The following is a 15,849-nucleotide window of genomic DNA, read 5'->3' on the forward strand; positions in this document are numbered from 1 at the left end:
TAATGAATTAAGATGTTGCTTAGACTAGCTTGCAGAAATTCAGTAGTCAATTTTGCTTGCATAACTTGCTTATAGTTTGGCTTTGACATGAGCATCTTTGTGCCAATGAGCAATCAGTAAACCAGTTACAGTATTTTTAAATTCAACCACAAAATTTAGAAGGGGGCTATTAGCAAACCATTACCACTATGGCAGAAGTTGTCATTGTTTTATTTTTTCAACATTTGCATAATCCCCATTGGTATGAGATAATTTTGTCTTGGTGCAAAAAAAGATCAAAGCTTGAAAAGTTGACTGCTAATTACTTGCTGAAAGGGAATTCACAGTCCAGTTATTTTTCAGCATCCCCCCCAATAAAACCAATGAAAACAGTAAGTATAAATAAGGCTGGCTGGATGTATAAACCATACCCCATCACAGCAAACCCTAACTGCGTCCCTATCACTGCTGTGGGAGTTGTGTAAATGAGTTGCTAGAGTGCGTTACATGTTGCTTATTGTTACAAAAAGTATCCTTTGTTTTATGAAGAAGTTACTCATGTTGGTACTCCACAACAACAGAATATTTAATATCTACTCTGTGTTTTTACAGCAATATCTTAAATCAACAGGGTATATAAAAACCTAGGCACTGTGGTGGGAGCTCAAGTAAATGTAAAAGATCCCACAAAACCAATTATCAGATGTGTTACCCTTGTCTTTTGATTCCCTATGCCCTTTTCTTAGCCACTATATGCTGTTTGGCTATAACTCACAGCATGACTTTTGTTGTTTAACGGCTTGCCACATGGACTTTCAGTAAATGTAAGTTTCAAGTAAAAATAAGTTTATTGTTGTTTACTCTGTTTGTTTTCAATGCAAGTGTTTTCTTATGTTTAGCAAATGGTTGTCCATGTTATTTATTTATTTATTTTTTGCTGTACAATTTGAAATAACATTTTTAAATTAAATACAAACCTCTGTGACAGCAGTAAAAGTTAAAATGAAAATAGTTTGCACACTGACAGGTTTGAACAGTGCTTTATGGTAAGTGGGGAAAGACTGCCAACTAGGTGGGTGTTTGTATCATGGGGTGGGGGGATCCATTACTGTACCTAAGGCCCCATTTAACCATGATCAAGTTCTGGGTCTGTGTAGTGCGTATAGGTGTGGCACATGCCCATTTATCTTTCATCGAGACCCTTCCCATGCCCATATTCGGTATGGCCTATAGTGGTAGACCAGAGGATGATGGCATTTGTGTCAGTAGAGTACCCATGAAGGCCACATTTGCCACCATAGACCTGAACAGCAACAGTGATTTCACTGTTCCTTTATTCCACATCACTGAACAGGTGTTGCATGTCATCAAGAAAACTACAGTGCACACTCACAATCTCAGTTATGCTGCTGGTAGCTCATATCTGCACCTGGATCACTGAGCTACATATCAGTGCCTGTAGCAGAGACTGGCCAGGAGTTATAATAGTACTGCAACTGATGCTTTACCTAGACGCTGGCTGTATGCACACCAGAGACACCAGAGGTTAGTTAGTTAGTTAGTTTGTTAGTTCATTAGCTAGTTAGTTATCTACTGACCAGGGTAAAGAGCTGATCCAAGTGAACCCTTTTCAGGTTTAACATGGGGATTACAACAAAGTAACAAATGAAGTAACACATAACAAACAAAGTAATACCATTGTCAAAGTGATAAAAATCTTATAACATATAGGTTACACAATTAACTGTGTGATGATAGCATTAAGTTAACAAATCTATCCTTAATTAAACTGTACAATCATGTGTTAAAAATTTCTTGTATATAAGTAGCATAACTAACACAATATAAATTTCACAGGTAGTCTACCCTGTACTGATAGTGTTGTGGTTTCAGCCCATACTTCCACAAGGGCCTGTGATGTTTTTTAGGTAGGTAAGCTCACCCAGGGTAGTGTTGTAGACAGTGCCTTGTGTCATTAGACATTACCATGTGCATGTTGCTGTCATCATTAGCCACAAGAAGCCTGATGACTTCTAGCATGTGCTGTTTCATTGTCCTGGACCCTCTAGCAGTTGAGCTTGTGAAAGCAAGAGCAAATAGGATACCTTTGGAAATATTCAGATGTATATGTATAACTCAATCCCTGTACCGTGCCAACAGGCATTCAGTTCAACAAGTAGCAGGTCCCTGCTTGTAAATGTTTCATCTCCCAAGCCTCTGCTTACAATTATCAAGGGAACCAGGACTTGTTAGAGATTTGGGATTCATGGCTAGGATTAAAAAGGATCTTGTGGTTGTTAGCCTAGTAAACACCTATGAAACTATGAACATGTGGATAGCATATGAGGGTAGGCATGCATAACTTGATGTGCTGCTTGCTGCAGTTGCCGCACAAAAGTATCTAAAAGGATTTATATGAAGACAATTATTGGTGAATTAGTCCCCTCACACATGCAGTGTACTGTACCAAAGAGACATGTATTCATTGGTGCTAACCTGGTACATCCTATACTGATGATTAGGTGATCACTGCTGGGACATCTCCTCTATTTTGGTCTTCCTGGATGAAAGTCCACTCCATCTTCACAGCTGGGGACAACAGGACATTCACCATTTCTGTGAGCCATTTCTGTGGTAGTAGTCCACTCACTGTGGTGGACATCTTTGGCAAGGTTAATCTACACGTGAATCATTATTTTCCGAAAAATCAAAAACCATAAATGCTGATTTGATAAACAAAGAAAACACAAAACTATTAAAACATAAGAACAGGCTCAAGGAAGTCACTCAGATAGGATGTATTGTCCACAAACAAATTAAATAAAATAAAAAATATATTATAGAAACTCAGCGAAAATGAAATAGTACTTAGTGCTTTCACCCTGTAAAACAAAAGGGCATCTTCAGAGTACTAATACAAATTTGCGTGTTCTACATTTAAATAAAAACCAGTATCCAAAATCATCTCTGGTTGGTTATACAATTAACAAGAAACAATCAGATGTTTAAAAAATACATCATTTTTAAGCTTAAAGATTTTCTTTGAATGTGCATCCATGTAATCGTATATAAAACAATATATCCACTAGTATAAAAATTTATCTAGTGAAAAAACATATAGTAATGGATGACAATCTCACTCAAGCTGAAAGATTTTGTTTAAGAAAGTTGAGTATCAACAAAAAATATAGAGTGATGAAACCAGACAAAGGTGGTGGGGTTGTTATTATGACAGAGACAGATTACATTAATAGAATGACTAATTTACTGAATGATGTTGACACCTATGGGAAAGTATCTAAATATGAGATGAATTGAGCCTACACTAAGATAGACTGGATATTATTAGATTACATGTTCGAAGGAATTTTTGACAAAGATGAATATGACTACTTTACAGTAGAGCATCCAATAACTCCATCAGTCCTTGGTATTCCAAAAACACACAAGGATACCAACAACCCGCCGTTTAGACCGATAGTTTCAGCTAAGGGGTCTAAACTCGAAGCAGTAGCAAAGTATATAGATTACAACTGCAAGGGTATTCTAAACTTATTTCCTCACATAATTAAAGATTTGTGGCACTGTATTGACATGGTGAGGCAGTACAACAAAGAATACGACATGGACAATATTATTATGGCTACCATAGATGTTATTAATTTGTTTTCTGTGATTCCACATGATTTGGGACTGGCAATGTTTGAAGCTACCCTAGAGAAGTACAGTGGATTGCATACACTAAAATGAAAATTGTTGGTAGAATTAATGGAAATCGTTTTATTAAACAATTATATGTATATGGAAGGAGAATATTACAAACAGTTGACGGGGGTAGCAATAGGTGCAAGATGTGCACCCATTTATGCAAATCTAGTACTGGCTCAATGGGAAACTAATTATATTTTTACATCCAACTATTGGCCTAACATTACATTTTATGCTAGATATCTGGACGACATCATCTTATTTTGGAAGGGATCTCTGGAAGAGCTCAATGAATTTATTTTATTTTTAGAGACTACATCACCTTTCTTAAGATTTACTAGTCATATACAGGGCAAAACATGTGAGTTTTTGGATGTTCTTTTTTATGACAAGAATGGTATATTAGAGTCCAATATTTTTAGGAAAAAGACTTATTCAAATTCCTTCCTACACTACAGTAGTTGTCACTCACACTTTCAAAAGAAGAACCTTGTGAAGGGACAAATGGTGAGATTATCTCGTATAGTGAATGAGGATGATAGATTTGAACAGGAATTAGAAGTCCTTACTAATATGTTTTTGGATAGGGGATACCCAGTTTATTTATTAAAACAATTAAAAGATGAAGTTAGAAAGAAATGGTACACTACATTTAGACCTATTATTAAGTATGGTCTATGCAACAACCAGAATGACAACCTAGGCATTAATAGAAGAGATGCCTTTTGTATTACCCTACAACGAACAATCACAAGGAATTGTTAAAATATGGAAAGACAGCTGGATTAGTGTTTTTAACAACAAGGAAGAGTTCTACCTTATGATAGGATCTGTTCCTAGGATTAGATTTAGCTGGGGCATGAATTTAAAAGAATACAAGGAACACAATAGTAGGGAGCAGACATTTAGTATGTCTAAAATGAACAAATGTGTTTTTTGTAAATGTTGCAAGTTTATAAACGATGGACCATATGTTATGGTTCATGGATATGGGAAATCCATTAGATGTGCAGGACACTGCAACTGCAACACAAAAATGGTGGTTTATTTAGCTTCATGTACATCATGCCCAGCATTCTATGTAGGCAAAACTAAAAGGAAATTAAAGGAACGTATAATGGAACACAATAGAGACATTAAAAACAAAAGAATTGTGAATTCCTTATATGTCCACAGCACTAAATGTCATAATTTTAAGAGATTCATATTCTTTGTCATAGATAGAATTTCCACAGAAACTCATAAAGGAGGTGACTTTAATGTTTTATTGGAAGCCAGAGAATGTATTTGGCAGTTGAGATTAAATGCAGGTTCATTTCCAGGTATTAATGGTCACATCTCTATATCTAGTATTTTAAAACTGAAATCTCAAGTCATTTAATAAAACAAAAAGTTTTACAGAATATGTTAACAAAATAATGATTTTTTATAAAAATATTTTTACATAAATTATTAGTTTTTTAATATGAGATATATTAATTATATTTTCTTACAATCAATGACAACAGCTATACTTGTTTACATTTATATTTATATATTTATACACATATATTTATTAATTCTGAAATATATATACAAACAAGGTTGATTGAAGACAAATCAATAGAAAGTGTTATTCAGTTTAGTTTTATTATAAATACATCCCTGTTTAAGAAATGTGTATTATATGTATTTTAATCTTTTATAGTACAAAATTTATGGTGAAACCTCTTAGTCTGTTTAATTTTTTTAGTCTGTTTATATGTATGCTTTATTTTTATTTTTATATTTGTATGAATGTTAGTTGCATTATCAGTTATTATTACAGGTTAAGTGATTATTTTAGGTGTAGTGAGGTAATACATGTAATGAAAACTAGATAAATTTTTATACTAGTGGATATATTGTTTTATATACAATTACATGGATGCACATTCAAAGAAGATCTTTAAGCTTAAAAACGATGTATTTTTTTAAACATCTGATTGTTTCTTGTTAATTGTATAACCAACCAGAGATGATTTTGGATACTGGTTTTTATTTAAATGTAGAACACGCAAATTTGTATTAGTACTCTGAAGATGCCCTTTTGTTTTACAGGGTGAAAGCGCTAAGTACTATTTCATTTTCGCTGAGTTTCTATAATATATTTTTTATTTTATTTAATTTGTTTGTGGACAATAAATCCTATCTGAGTGACTTCCGTGAGCCTGTTCTTATGTTTTAATAGTTTTGCTTAGTTACGTTGTTTTAAAGAAAACACAAAGCCTCTATTGTTGCAGGATCCAAGCCCCTTAAATTAACCCTCCCCCATAAAATTATATATACCAATGCCACAGTCACACCATAGCGATGAAAAGAACAAAATCCCTTTAAAACTCTGCCACCCACACAATACAATACTTTGCACTGAAACTCACTGCAACATTAAATTTGCAAACTAAAGTCATTCAACAACTAATACTGTAGAGACACACAACTATGCCCTTTGGCAGTGTTGTGTGCCTTGTCTTTTGCACAGAGTATCATATCAGTTACTGTTTAGCACACCAGTTACAGAGACCTGTTATGGCCACCCATAACATTCATTCCCTGAAACAGTTCCTGCTCTGCTTGCTTTTCTGATACACATTGGCTTCAGCACCTTTGTCTAGTATATGTATGGTGTGTGTGTGTGTGTGTGTGTGTGTGTGTGTGTGTGTGTGTGTGTGTGTGTGTGTGTGTGTGTGTGTGTGTGTGTGTGTCTGTGTGTGTTTTTGTGTAGAGGACACCTCATTCACCTAGTTTCCAGCCATCGAGTCCCTTTGAGAACCATGGCAAGCCAGTATACACCTATGGGTTGCACATGTCAGTGAATGGGTATGTCAGGCAGACTGTGGAAGACATTTACGTATGGATAATGACCTCCTTCTCCCATTATGCATTTGGTTAGCAGGCCCCTGTACATTTGATCATATGCCCCCATGTTACACTCTGCTAGTATAGGCATGGGCTTCCTACTCCCTTTCCTGCATCACTGTATTGTTCCATGTAGTAGTATGCACACCCAGTTGAACCATTCCCTTAAAATGCATTGCCATGCCTACCACTATGTATGGGGGCCTTCATGTCCCTTGTGTCTGGCACATGTCTGCACACCCAGTGCCCAAAGGCTGCACCACTACTACACCAGGGCACTACAGTGTCATGCTCTTGTGCTATATTCTCCCTTTTGCATACCATGAGTGTTGACATCACTGCTGGGGTACATAACCAGGCATATTTTCTGCCTTCAGTATTTATATATCACTTCCAGAGAGTTTTTTATGTATTGACCTGTATTACACTGATTTTCTTCTCTAAGTGCTTTTGCAAAAAATAGAATCCATGCTTAACATCATGCCAATAACGGCCATTTAGCAGCAGGGCTGGATCAAGCACAAGACTCCCAAGGCAGCCGCCTAGGGCCTGCTGCTTGCTGGAAGCTCCATAAATTTTTAAAAAAGTGCCTGTTGCACTTTGATTTCTGACAACTTTGGTTTCTTCCCTTTTATTGGCTAAAATGCATAGCTAGTGATATGAAGAATGTGTTCATAGGTTCACAGGTGCATAAGTTCATAGGTTCATAGGAGGTTTTTAGGCTAGTGGCCCTAGAGCCTTTACAAGCCTAGCCATGTTAATCTAAAGTATCCTCATTTGTGCATTTTTTGGGTAGTTCACAGAGCAAACTTATAAACAGAGTGGACCTGTGATTAACACCAGCTATCCCTGTCCATGAGAGCCATAGGTGGCACCCCAGGGATTAATTTACAGGATTCCATTCAATTATCTAGGTTGCATTTGAATAGGGTGAGTGAGGAGCTCTGTTTTACATGAATAGCAAGTCTATTCCAGAGAAGCAGTAGTCTCTGAGAGACATATCTTCCTCTCCAGCATGCTCTGTTAATGTCACAAGCTAGGCTGCGTTCCCTAGAGCAAGTGACTGTTGAGCCATTTGATTTGTAGATGTGCAGCATTTCCATTAGGGCAGGGTTGGAAATTCCCCTATAGGTCAGGCACAAGTTACCTCTATGCAGCCTATAAAATATGGAGTAATGTGACAGGGCTTTCAGCCTGTCCCTGTAGGTCATGGTGTGGAGTGCCTGTATTTTCTTAGTGAAAAACCTCTGAGGTCTCACCACCTGCTGCAGGTGTCTGTTGAGCTACATGCAAAAAGGTGCATTACATTCTATTAGTGGTCTGATGAGGGTCAAGTAGACGGTGTTATAACATACCTTGAACTGGATGCTATGCTCTTGCTTATGAGGTGTGCTATGTAGAATGCTTTCCTTACTACTGTAGAAACATGGTGGTCAAAGTTCAGGTTGCTACCAACCTGTGTTCCCAAGTCTTGCACCACTGGGTTGGAAATCAGGGGGGTACTGTCAATACTGCAATTTGTAGGGAATTCTATTTTTCCAAAAGGAATAATAATGCATTTTTTGCATTTAGTTGTAGACCATGGCTATGGCACCAATCATTTGTTGTGCTGTCCCTTCTTATAATATCTTGCCATTACTGGGGCCTCACTGATTGCTCCCAGTTTGCAATCACTAGCAAACCTAGTCAGCCAAATGCCATCTATTTTGGCCTGGACTTCTGAGAAATAGATGCCAAACAGTAAGGGTCCCAATAGAGACCCCTGTTGTACTTTACTGGTGATGGGTCTACTGATGGAGGTGGAGTCACCAATTTTGACAGTGTGTGTTCTGTCAGTGAGCCAATTAGCTGCCCATCTAGTGATGTAAGGGTTAATTCCTATTTTGGAGAGTTTCTCAATGATAAATCAAAAAAGGCACCACCATTGTTTCCGGACTCCACACCGTTTTATTTAACACAAATTGTTAAGTGCTTTCATCAGTCCAAGTTGACTTCATCAGAACAATTACTACAAGGAGAAAAAAATAATTTAAATAGGTCAAAATCGACTACTATTGGCTAAAAATAAACCAGTCAGTTTACACTATTAAAATTAAGTTGACAAGTCTAAAAAAATAAATATTCATCACCATTATAAAATGCATGAGAAAATACAAATAATTTATGCACTATAAATAAATTATTTCAACAAATTGTTCCAAATGAACTAAAATGTTAAAGTGCTTATAACTTTATATTTTTCCTGCCTTTTCCTTCAATACTGGTATAATAGATATAAAAGCATTTAAACCAGGGTGCAGGTTAGCACCTAGCCTTAGTTGCCACATTAACTATTTTTTACATAAAATGTTCTTCCAATCCCCACCGCTCAGGTCTATTTTCACCATGTTTAAAATAACAAACTTAAAACCAGAAAAATTCTCACATAACATGCTGTGCCTATACAAGGCATTTGTTTCTTTCTTGATTTGTATGTCATATAAATGTTTGTAAATCCTAGATTTGAGGGCTCTCTCCATTTTACCAACATAAAATCCCATGCAGGTGTTACATTTTGCAAGGTACAATATTCTGTTGGTAAAACAGTTTCCCTTTCTAAAACACACTGCAGTTTCAGTTCTGTTAGATAAGGTAATAAAAGGTATCTGCAGAATAAAACTACACCGAGTGCACTGCCCACATGGTTTGGTACCATCTTTATTGTTTTGATCTCCTGCGCCACCCTTGTTTTCTAGGATTAATTTCAAATTGGCACCCACCTTAGTAGAAAAAAATAGGCTTCTCACCCATCACTTTAGATATCTCATTATTAGTTTTAAAAATGCTCCAATTTTTATATAAATATTTTTCACCCCACTATATAGGGGACTATATTGTACAACACATGCTTGAGCAAAATTGGTGGGGGTTTCTAAAATAGATACACCACCCACTTCCTGTACTTTCCAGGGACCTTTGCCTAAAAGCGGCTTATATCTCTTCCCCCATTCATCAAGGATTCCTTGTAGAATAGTCTCAACCAAATTATTGCGGTACCCTCTATCTACAAATATATTCCTCAAGTTAATGAATTCATTCTCAATGTCCTTTTTTCATGAGGTCATTCGTGCAATCCTTGTAGTGTGCCCCTTGATAATACTTTTTTTATGAGAACGAAGATGACTGTTAAAATGAAGGTATGCATTACAAAAGGTCTTCTTGCGATACACTCTAGATTTAAAACCTTCCACGTCTTTAGAAATAGTGATATCCAGATACTGTATTTCCCTGTCATTGTACTCATTAGTAAATTTTAAAAAAGAGGTGGTACTGTTTAAATGTATTCTCTTTTTATCACCTTTTCACAGAATAAAAATGTTGTCCAAAAATCTGTTATATAACAAAATCTCAGAATTGAAACTACTTAAAAATGTATTCCAGTTCCCATCCTAGCAAGACAATATTAGCATAGACGGGGGCACAAGCTGCCCCCATAGCCACCCCTTTGGTCTGTTGATAATATTGCCCTTCAAAATAAATAAAATTATTATCCAATATAAAAGCCATAATCTCACATAACAAATTGACCTATTCATGTTGGAATTTCGAACATGCGAAAATCATTTCTTCATAATATTCCAACCCCTCCTTCCTAGGGATACAATAATAAAAATCTTGAACATCAATGGTCAAAAATGTCATTGCAGCAGACCATAAGTCCTGTTTCAACTGACCCAAAAAATCCCATGAGTCTTTATCTAAGTGTGGTACCCAAGCCACAATGTGTTTAATCATCCTATCCACAAAACCTGCCAAATTATGGGTTTTGGAACCACCAGCCACTACAATAGATCTAAAAGGTGGTGCTGACATGTTTTTGTGGATCCTAGGGATACCAAACATCACAGGTACCTTGGGGTGGGAATTTGAAAAAAAAAATCATATGTCTCCTGATTAATCTGCTGATCCAATATATATATTCTTCTAGGAAGCTATCAATACGCTGGTATGAAATATTGAATTGATTTCTGGAGACTTGTAAATAATTGTCCTCATTGAATATAATATTCTGCATTATATTAATGTAATCTTCAGTATTAAAAACCACAATGCCACCTCCCTTGCCCGAGGTCATAATATGAATCCCCTATCTTCTCTCAGTTGTTTCATTAAAATTCTCTTGTTTTGATTCAGATTATAATATACCTTCTTATTCTCTGCCCACAACTTGTAAACATCCTCTTTTACTGCTTTCTCGAAATTTCCAACCAAAAAATGCAAAGGGGGATTGAATGTACTACTTTTTAAAAAAATTGCACTTTGATTTGAACCCATATTTCCTTCATTGTTTTTGGAAAATAAGATTTTAAAGTTTAACTTTCTTGTATATAACTGTATATCCAATAAAACCTCAGCTACATCAGGAATTTTAGTAGGGACAAATTTAAATCCTTTAGAGAACAATGAAAAAAATTCCTCAGTAATTAAACAGTCAGTATAATTATAAATACTAAAACCTTGAGAGGAGTGAAGAATCTGGTGGTGAATATCCTCTAATATCTGCCCATGCCTCTCCCACTGTTCCCATATCCTCTCTGGTATTGAATTACTTGGCTGTAAGAATATTGCCTTCCTTGATTCCTGTTCGCTAATCTTTCCGAGTGCCTCAAAGTAGGAAAACTCTGATGCTCAGGTTGATCCACATTATGTTCATTACCAAAATAATCATCGCATACACCATCATCCAATTCATTCATTGTTTCACAATCATTAGGGTAATAACTAAAACCCCAACTACTTGAACCCTGCCCATCAATATACAATGGACTGGTAGGGTAAACTGCTTTGCACTGATATTGTTTGATATCTCTATCTAATTTCATTTTCTTCTTTTGAAATTGAATATTACATTTTTTCTCTATCCTACCAATAACCTTCTCATAAAGCTCTTCATATTGATTAAACAATAAATCATCCAAGATACAAACATTTAACTTCTCTAACTCTTTTTGGAGTTTCACCTTCATTTGTTCCTTAAAAAAACAACCTCATTAGGCAGTTCAGGCCCCCATTTATCAAATAAAGTGACAAAATCATTGACCATGGAAGTGTTATAATACAATCCAAACAGAAATTTAAAAATCCTTAGCCCTTGTGGGACCACTTTTAGTCGAATGCATTCATTAAAATATACAATTTCCATTTGTAAGTTTTTTAGTTTATACAGCTCTTTTCAAAACCAAAAATCATGTCTTTTAAGAGTTGTAATTGCAAGGTTCATCTTATTTGCCCTCATTGATTTCTCCGGGCTAAGCATACTGTTCTTGAAATTTGTAATTTTTTTTAAGGAGAACACCAAACTTAACATTTACTCCTTGTACTGGCCTAGGGGAACTGGAAGAATTATTTTTGCACCTTGCCCTCGACAATAAGTCAGTCCCACTAGTTTGGGATCTCACATTCAAAACAATATTATTAGCAGTACCTTTTTTGCAGTTAGGCAACTTCTGCTGTTGTTCCGATCCTTCCACATGAATGGAATTAATGTCTTTACCAAAATATATGGCTCCATTACCTTCCAAACCTTCCAAATGGCTAGTTTTACCATTTTCCTGTTAAAAACAGTTCCATGACACTTAGGGGAGCTGAAAACGCCACATGATGAATTTCAGCCACCACAATGATGTCATCAAGTTCTCTGGTATCACAAGAACTCACTTCACCTCTTTCTGATGTACAGCCTTTACCATGGCAACAGGTAGCCGAGGAGCTACTCCTCCTGCTGTTAGGACTTAATTTGGAGCCACACAAATCTGCTCTTTTTTGTGAAAAGAGCTCAGTAAGTCAGGTTAATTCACCCTTGAGCTCAACTATATCTTTTTCAGTTCCATAATTTCCACAGATTTCCCTGGAATGACATCCGAGGGGAAACTAAAGGAATCCAAGGAGTCCATACCACCCAAATACACCACAAAATGTAACAAGTAACCCAAAAAGTGGTGCAATGGTGCAAAAAGAAGAACAAATAAACCAAAAAAGGCACCACCAGGGTTTCCGGACTCCACACAGTTTTATTTAACACAAATTGTTAAGCGCTTTCATCAATCCAAGTTGACTTCATCAGAACAATTACTAATTTAAATAGGTTAAAATCAACTACTATTGGCTAAAAATAAACCAATCAGTTTACACTATTAAAATTAAGTTGACAAGTCTAAAAAAAAATGAATATCCATCACCATTATAAAATGCATGAGAAAATACAAATAATTTATGCACTATAAATAAATTATTTCAAAAAATTGTTCCAAATGAGCTAAGATGTTAATTTAAAGTGCTTATAACTTTATATTTTCCTGCCTTTTCCTTCAATACTGGTATAATAGCTACAAAAGCATTTAAACCAGGGTGCAGGTTAGCACCTAGCCTTAGTTGTCACATTAACTCTTTTTTACATAAAATGTTCTTCCAATCCAACCTCTCAGGTCTATTTACACCGTGTCCAAAATAGCAAATTTAAAACCAGAAAATTCCTCACATGACATGCTATGCCTATACAAGGCATTTTTTTCTTTCTTGTATTCTATGTCGTATAAATGTTAGTAAATCCTAGATTTGAGGGCTCTCTCCGTTTTACCAACATAAAATCCCATGCAGGTGATTTTATATCTATTATACTTGTATTGAAGGAAAAGGCAGGAAAATATAAAGTTATAAGCACTTTAAATTAAAATTTTAGTTAATTTGGAACAATTTTTGAAATAATTTATTTATAGTGCATAAATTATTTGTATTTTCTCATGCATTTTATAATGGTGATAAAAAAATATTTTTTTAGACTTGTCAACTTAATTTTAATAGTGTAAACTGATTGGTTTATTTTTAGCCTATAGTAGTTGATTTTAACCTATTTATATTCTTTTTTCTCCTTGTAGTAATTGTTCTGATGAAGTCAACTTGGATTGATGAAAGCATTTAACAATTTGTGTTAAATAAAACTGAGTGGAGTCCAGAAACCTTGATGGCGCCTTTTTTGGTGTATTTGTTCTTTTTTGTTTGCACCATTGCACCACTTTTTGGATTAGAGTTTCTTAATGATGCCACAGTAGGTTATTGTGGCAAAAAACTTGGCATAGTCAATATAGGCTGTGTGCACTGTCTTACCTTTATCCATGGCTTTGATGACATTCTCAAAGAAGTCTACCAGGCTTAATAAGCATGATGTACCCTTAACAAAGCTGAACTGGGTTGGATCCAGTGTTTGGAGGTCGCCTATGCCCTTGTTGATGAGGTCCATGATAATTCTTTCCATGGCCTTGCAGATGATGCTGGTTCGACTTATTGGTCTGTAATTCCCAGGGTCAGTTAATGGCCTCCCCTTTTGTGCAGGTGATTACTGTTGCTGTTCTCAATTCTGCAGGAACATAGGCAGTCCTCAAGCTATGATTCAAGAGAATGCCAAGTGGGTCTGCTAGGTTTTGTTTTAGATTGTTTAGTAAACAACCTGGGATATTAGCTGGTCCCATTCAGGCCATGTTTTTGGCCTTGGAAAGAGCAGATATGACCTGTTTTCTAGAGATACTAGGCAGAGGGCTGGTGTCAGGTATGCTTTGGGATATGTTAGGTGGAAATAGGGGGGTGAAGTTTGCACTGAATCTGTCAGCTAGCAGTTTTGTGATATCTTCCCATGTAGTATAAGTGATTCCATCTACAACCGGTTCAGCACATAGCTAGGTATTCCCTTTTAGACTTTGAATGTAGTTAAATAATGCCTTAAGATTATCCTTGGCTAGGGATGCAATTTAAGTTTAGTAATTTGCATTAGACAAGATTTCTGATTTGCTTGTTTAGGCTTAGGAGGGAAGTCTTCCTCTGCAGAGTGATATCTCTCTTGCTTTTGGGCAACATTTTCTTCCTCTTGTTATATAATCTGTTTATACTTGAAGTCCACCATGGTGGCTTTTTTATATGGGAAGAATGGGTTTAGATCCAGTTAGGTACAGCAGAGTTTATGCAGTTACTTAAGTGTTTGTACAAGGCATTTGTGTACACTTCTGCATAGTGATCATTGATGTCTGTGATTGCAGGTGGTATGAAGCTTTTTATATCATCACTTAGTATACTGCAGTTAGCTTTGGTAACGTTTTTTTTTTTAATTTTTCTTCCTGTGAGGGTGTCAGTTCCAGTGGTTACTTCGAACAAGACTGATCTGTGGTCCAACCTAACCAGGGAGGGCATCACGCATGGGGAGGTACAGTGACCCCCCTGTTGGTGAGGAATCCAGAGCATTCGACCACCTAGTGGGGGTGCAGACTATCTGTTCCAGAGCATTTGTGTTAACAAAGTCCAGGAACCTCTGAGTGAGCATGCTTTTGCTCATATATGTTCCCCAGTCTATGGAAGGATAGCTGAAATCTCCCATGATTATGGTGTTGGGCTGTGTGGCGAGGAATTCCAGTAAACTGATGTAGGTGATATGCTTATCCTGGTTCATGGTGGGGGATCTAGCTTGCAATGATGTGGTATGGTTCATTCCCAACAGTTAATTGGACAAGGAGTAGTTCAAGACAGTCATGTTGTTTGATCAGTCTAGAAGTGTATTTGGTTTTATTGAAGATGGATACACCTCCACCTGTGGTTCCTTAATGCTCATTTTGAGGTCTGAATGTGTGGAAGGCATTGTAGCCATGCACAGCCAGGCTGCTCTCAGCAGTGTTGAATAATGTTTCAGTAACGGCACAGACATCAGCATCCTTCAAGGTGAGGAGTGCTTCCAGCGAGTTCATTTTTCTGTTTAAACTCCTAGCATTAAACAGCATGACCCTAGGTTTGTCTTGATTAGATTTTGTTACACTGGAAAATTTGTTGTTTTGACATTGCCTAAAAAGGCACTATGCGGGAGGCAAGGGCCTTTGCCAGTATCCAAAAGCCTGGGGGGGGGCAGGTGCAGACCATCTCTAGCAATATCTGTGTACCATATCATCCCAGACTTAGAAATACTGGATCCTCCTGGACTGACACCAGAAGCTGAGCCAATTACTGAAGTCAATCATGTTTTATTTATATTGTGGCATCATTTTGGGTGAAGGTAAGATACTGCTTAGGGCTAGGGACATACCTGTCTGAGACACATAATGAGAAAGTCCCATCATGTCTCTCTTCATATAGTCCAGAGAGGCACATCTCAAATCATTTACTGCAATATGGACTATGGCAGAGTGATAACTGTATTTTTTGTTGAGTGACTTCAGTGCATGCATGATTTGTCAGATCCTGGCATCTGATAAGCAGCTGGCCATGACCTTC

The sequence above is a fragment of the Protopterus annectens genome, chromosome 9.part0 (assembly GCF_019279795.1).
Source record: "Protopterus annectens isolate FY-2018-M chromosome 9.part0, PAN1.0, whole genome shotgun sequence".
NCBI lineage: Eukaryota > Metazoa > Chordata > Ceratodontiformes > Protopteridae > Protopterus > Protopterus annectens.